Genomic DNA, 6,742 nt, shown 5'->3' with positions numbered 1-6,742 from the left:
GCAGAGAGCAGCAGAGCCTCGTTAGCTGCTCGCAGGGGCTCCGAGCGCATCTTCCAAGACCTTCTTGTAGTGCTTGCCCCCACAAAATGCAGCAGTAAACCTTCGCTGAGCTGGCAAGCGCCTGTCAGAACTGTCAAGAGCATTGGTGTGGGCAAACAGAAAACGCGTGCTTGCAATCCCGAAGATTTCAGTGCTTTTCTGAAAACCAAGGTGTTCGTGGAGAACAGAGGGGCCTTTCGTGAGGGGATGCTGTCCAGGTTGTCTTTGTGCTCAGCGCCAAAAGGGAGTGCCTCAAGTATGGCCTCAGACAGTGGGGAGATACCTGTGCCAGGTACCAAGCAAACCTCTTTCACAGATGACTGGCATGGACTAGGTAACCCCTTGAGGTCTCCTTCAGCCCCATCTTTGGCGATGGAGGAAAGAAACACATCATTAGCTTCTGTGTTCAGAAATACTTGCTTTGGGACCATGTTTAGCCTACTTTAGATTTAACTCTTTCTATGAAAAATTAAGTTTCAGCTGTCTCTTTTTTGTTCTCTGCTCACATTGTATCATGAATGTTATTGGTGATAAAAATGAATGAAAATTGTGAGACACTGCTTCTTTGCCAAGGTGTCAAAACTAATTAATCTGTGTCTAGTTTAGAGAGCATTCTCCAGAAAAACGAGACTTTATCCCCTGCTTGGAAAGCTAAATCTGCAATTTTACTGGAAGCTCCTCAGTGGCATTAACTGGGGTGGCTTCTGTCATTCCTTAATTGTCCCATTCTAATTCCTGAAACCATCATGCTTTTATACATTCTCTCGGGAAATAATCCTAGACCTTCTGGAAGGCCCAGCCCTTGTGAGGGAGAAGGCTTCAGGTTTGTCTCACCATCACGTGGCACCAGAGGGAGCGGATGCTCTGTTCTGACTGATGTCCACAGCGAACCTTCATCCCATCCTCTCCACATCAGCTGTGAAATCCCTGAAGAAAGGGAGAGTCCAGGTGTGATGTTCACCTGAGGGAGTGGTGCTTGTGGGGGATGCTGGGGATAAGGATAGCAGCTGGCTAGTTGGGAAGGCACAGGTTGGTCGCTTCACTCCACCCTGCGAATTCAGCCTTAATTGCTGTGCTCCCCTCTGCTGTGAACCCATCTTTCGCCATGGGACCGGGAGGCAGGTGTGGTATGGGACGGGCTTTTGGAAGGCAAACGTATCACACAGTGACAGCAAGACCCCTATCGGTAGGTCTCTCTTGAAGAGACCGTAATCCACGGACGGTCGTGAGTGGCTTTCTGCCATTCCTCAAAGCCTTGTGGCCAGAGTGCCCCCTCCATCCTCGCTTCCCCACACCCCCTCATTTGGCCTGTATGCCAAGCTAATTTAAGATGTGATGCAAACCACCTCAGCCCTGGGGTCACTGAGCTAGTCTCCGCAGTCTGCCACCACTCACCCTAGGTAGGATCTGTCCTTCTTTATTGATGCAAATGATGATGCTTCTCTGAATTGTAGCTGTACATGGGAAAGGTGCAATTAGCTGCTGCAAGGAGCCGGGCCCGTCTGCCTTGCCTTGTTTAACAGAGGCTTTAATTAAAGACCCCCTGATGCTAGAAAGCCACATTAATTATTCATCTGAAAACATTTACATAGAGTCCCCCGTTTCCCTTCTTCAATAAATTATCAACTTCACGTCTCCATAATTCATCGAAATGACTAAAAATACATTGTCTCAGCCTCCATCACCTCCCTCCTCACTCTGGCTTTGTCTGTTCCAACTGTGATGGGTTCAGTTTCTTAATGTGAAGGTCTCCTACTGCTTTTAAGGAAAAAGGGGGGATGGAGGGAAAAGGAGGAGAGGGAAAGATTTGTCCCTGCATGAGAGTCATGCAGATGGCAATAATTTTTCTCTTTTTCTTTCCCACACATCTGGCGTGACACTGAGGTTTGAAGAAGCTCATTGACTATTTCTAATGAGGAAAAATCCACCAAGGTGAGGAGAAAAGACATTTCCAGGGGCAAAAGAGGCCTGGGTTTAGATGATTTCTATGCTCAGCTGCAGGTATCCTGTGTGACCCAGAGCCCAGCAGTTAATCTCCCTGGATCACCCCCATATCCCAACTGTAGACCAGGCCAACAGTTCCCTCTCTGCCTGGTAGAGGGATGCTGCTTTGCTAATTATAAGCTGTTCCAATACAGCTGTTTTAAAGGGGAAAAAAGCAGACAGGCTTAGGCAGAGGGAGAAGTTCTGCAGCAATTCAAAACAAAGATGTCACTGCAGGCACAACTGAGGGAAAATTCACTGCAAATAGTTTTCTCCAACACATTTCACTTTGTGATAAAGTGAACTGTCACATGAGAGGGGAAAAAAACAGTCCTCTGAGGGCTTGTTTACATGGGGAGTTAAGACAAATTAGTGTGAGGTGTGAGTTAATGCGCAGAAGTCGAAGTGCATTAAACCTCTGCGTGGGTGCTCTGATACAGAAGGAAAATGGCCTCAGTTCACTATGGTGACAATTAAACAAAAGCAAAGCAAGGTCACTTTATCCCTGAATGTCCACGCAGGGCTTACCATGCTTTAATTCATGTGCATTCATTTCACATCTTTGGTTAATTTACCTTAACTTTCATGAATGTCCTAACCTGCAGGGCTTGGACAAGAGTGTGTTTTCTGCCTGGCTCTGAGTAACTGCTGTTCTCCGCAGAACCAGGAATGGTCTGGTGCCTACAGATATCAGACCCACTTCCCTGGGAGCAGAGGGAGCTGGCGGCTAGGAAAGGGTGACCTTCTAAGACGGTGGGTGGAAGGGGGCAGGGTGGACACTGGCAAGTTTCTCGGGATGCGATCAAAGAGAGCATTAGAGAACGAACCAGGAGAAGAGAGCGCTGACTCCAGAGGAGTTTGCCCACTGACCTTTAAAGACATGGGTTCAATGTTTTCAGAGGAAATAAAGAGGTTTCTGTGTTTGGACCTGAGCACATGCAGGGTCTGAGTCTAAGACTAAAAATGAGAGTGAGATGATTACAAATGGAGTGATACATTTATCCAAAGTATTAGTCTGTTGACTTCTGTCTTTTTTTCCCTTCTCTTGTCCTTGTTGCTGTTTTAATTGGTCTATCTTGGCTCAGTGACGAACAACATGGTGACAAAACCCTTGTCTGGCCATGAGGATGTGCCTAAATCTTGGGCATGGCTTTCTTGGAGCTGAGGCACTAGAAACTCTTCCCACATCCAATTCCTGGAAGCCAATCCACTGAGGTCTTTTTACATATGAAGACACTAGCTCTGGTTCAAGCTGTTTCTCACAAACTGGTGGAGGCTGGGGGGGGCATAGGAGGGAAGTACAGCCATATCTTGCTCTTCACCAAATACATGTTCCTGAAAGGTAAGAACAATTCTACAGTCCTCACAGTAGAATTAATGTAATGGGGAGGAGTGTGCCTGGGGAATATGAAATACACAAATTTAAATACACAGGAGCAGTATCTGTGGCACAGAGGAAAGAGGGAGAAGTAGGACTGTCAGCTGAAGGAGAGGCTGATATTTGGAAATGGCTCACTGTTTGGAAGATCTCATCTGCTTCACCATGAATGGCATGGATAACAAACACTCTAGTTTGTTAGCCCCATCCCAGCTCTTGAATTAGGAGAAGATTTTAGCTTGGTGTGCTGTTAGCTCTGGGAGTAACCTTTTCCCACTGACCTTTTCCTTGGAGGCTGGTGGTACCATTTCATAGGACGTTCTGGAAAAGAACACCAATAGAGGTCATTCTGCTACTCAAGATATTGCTAAAGGATACAGGTAGCACTGAACTCAAAGCTTTCTCGCATTCAGATCGAGTCAGATGCTTAGGATTAAATTTACTAAGATATAAATATCATCTGTTTCTTACCAATTAAATTATAGTTCACAATATGTTATTAAGGGATCTGAATTAACATTCTTCTGGATCTAAGAGAAACACATTTTTGCAGGCATTAGGAAAAAGCTCCCATCCTTCTCTTCCACCTAAGCAAACTGGATTAAAATTTTCCACAGTGAAGTTTTTTAGCACTTTATACTGTCTATGGAGACCCCTTAAAAATTGTCCAGGCTGTGGCTGCCACCCAGATGTACGTGTCAGTCTTTAGATACCTCACTCACAGTCCAATGTTTATTGTTAAATTTGTATTGGCCTTAACCCGCTTTGAAGTAATAATTGGTGCTGTGTCTCCTGGGATATAGCACAAAATATAATTGGCTTAAACAGAAGGAAGATCTGGTTAGACATTAAGAAGCCTTTACTAATGGTACAGTAATAAAGCACAGGACTAAGTGGCTCAAGGCCTTCTGCCTGTAGAGAAGTTTGGATGAACACACTGAAATGTTCTTCTCTTCTTCCAGAAGGAAAGCAGAGATCATTCTTTGCGGTTTCTTTCAACTTAATTTTCTATGATTCTGCATATGCCCGCAAAGTTTTCTTGCCAAAAGTGGCAATAGCTGCATTTTCATTGCCACTGCATTGTCATTGAAAATGCTTCCCCATCAGTGCCCCAAAGGAAGAACAGGCTGGAATAACAGAGTGCCAATGTGAGCATCTTTTCTTTCCAAGCTGGCAGGAGCAAGCCATTTTGGAAGGTGATGTACATCTTCCATAACCCATGCTCCAGCTTCCTTGGTTGAGCCAAATTGTCTTCCCGGCTTGTCAAACGGGAGAAGTGTTACAACCGTAATTAGAAACATTAAAGCAATCAAAATGAGCATACAAGCATAATTAAGGCACTATTGGTTTATGTCCCCTGCAGGCATTCTTTTAGAATAAATGACTTTTTGGCTTAATTTAAGCCTCTTCCAAAACATCACTAAAACAAAGGGGGAAAGGAATTTCTATCCATAAATTCACCAGTAAAACTACTTAAGTTTTCAATCTCCTAACCTAGTTTACACTGGTAATATTTCCCCACACTGACAAAACCTAGAGGGTATTGCTGAATAAAGAGTATAGCTCTAAAAGAATAAGTTGGATATGGACAACAAGAATCAAAGAGGAGCAAGAGAGACTTCCCTGGCTCTGGATCAAGCCCTTCATAAAAGAGGAATCAGCTCTGCTGTGCTGGTGTTGGGCATGATGTTATGAAAGTGCCTTTGTTCCCTTCTGTGTGGGTGGAAAAAGGGGAGGTGAAGATCAGGAACATCTAGTGAGTATGGGGGAGCTGCAACTCTTCTGCCCCTCAGTAAGACTAGAGTAGTGTTGTGCCATGGAAGAGGTTGACCCCCACTTGTAGAGTTGACTGAGTTAAGCCTTGGAGAAGTAGATGTTCAGCTCTGACTTTCTGAGGCTGAGTTGTCTGCAGAACGTAGCCACAGCCTGTCTGCCTTGGGAAAGGTGGGGTCAGTCAGTGCTGCGTGTCCATGTGTGTGAGGGATAGTTTGGTGGTGACAAACCAAGACATTAGAAAAGTGCTGCTTCTTGGCAGAGGAGTACTTTTGCTTGTGAGCCTTGTAGTTGTGATGGCCAATTAAGCCCAAAAAAAGTTGCTCAGGATTACCCATGGGTCAAGCCAGAGCTGCACTCAGTGATTTAGCAAAGAGTGGGTATATGCACACCCCAAATGCATGCATATCTTCTGAATCTGCTGCCTTCAGCTCACAGGAAGGATGAATGACTGGAGAAATGGCAGATGAACTTTATTTGAAGTTGATGTTAACCTCCCTACTGGTGGGAGGTTGTGGTGTCTGCTGAGTAGTGCTGGTTCTCTGGGAAGAAGCCTCAAATTTTGCCATCTCTACAGGGATTTGAGGCTATGATATGTTCTCAGAAATGTCTCCCTCATAGCCACTCTGTTTATTGAACTTAGGGTCTTTGATTTATCCTCTGATGAGATCCCACACAAACCCTCAATCTGATTTGTATAGGTGAGAAACATACAGAGCCAGCTAATGGTGGTGCAGATGGGAGGACATCACCACTTATTTTGAGGATCTGCCTTTCTAACAGGGTTAACAAGGCCCCCGTTAGCACCATAGGGTCACTGGCCCATTCATGGCTATTCCAGACTCAGCCATTTGCCCATGAGCCAGAAGAGTGACAGCTCCACAGTCGGCATCTCTCGCCACCGGTGCCCTGACTTACTCAGCTGCTGTGAACTGCAGGCTAAACTCATCACACGTGTTCCTTCACTCACGTAACATGGCCAGCAACCGGTACTGCTGGGTACTGCTGCAGCTTCCTGGTCCTAGCACTGCTCTCACAGGTGAAAAGTGCCATCCATCAGGATCTGAATGTGCCCTGAGCTGAGAAGAGATCGGCAACATAAGCCACAGAGGTAGATAACAGACACTGACTCTCCGTTTTCATTATAGTTCTTCATGCTGAAAATGAGTCATGGTAACAGTCAATGGGTGTACCCTTCCTCCCCAAAACTGACTCAGCAAGAGGTTTGGGGATGCAAGGGTAATGTTTTGCTTCCAATTCGAGCATGCACATGAAGGTGAGAACTGTGGAGATCACAGCTGCATTTGCCCTCTCTAGCTCTGACTGAGCAGCTCCTTATCCCAAAGCCTTGCCCTGTTAGTAAGGCTGCTGCTTTCCCCAGTTGCCTGGCTTTGGACTGCAGCAGTTCCTGGCCAAGGAAGGAAGCACAGGAGAACCCTTATGCTGGAGGATCTACTGCAACACCTCTGGCGAGGAGCACAAACACCACTCCTTTACCTCACTTCTTCTGGTTTTGTCCCCTGTCCCCATTGAGTGTTGCCACTGCTGATGTGTCGTCTGTACAGAACA

The sequence above is a fragment of the Egretta garzetta genome, unplaced genomic scaffold, assembly GCF_000687185.1.
Source record: "Egretta garzetta isolate BGI_Z169 unplaced genomic scaffold, ASM68718v1 scaffold85, whole genome shotgun sequence".
Lineage (NCBI taxonomy): Eukaryota > Metazoa > Chordata > Aves > Pelecaniformes > Ardeidae > Egretta > Egretta garzetta.
The sequence above is the reverse complement of the archived record's forward strand: the minus strand, read 5'-3'. Positions refer to the sequence as shown.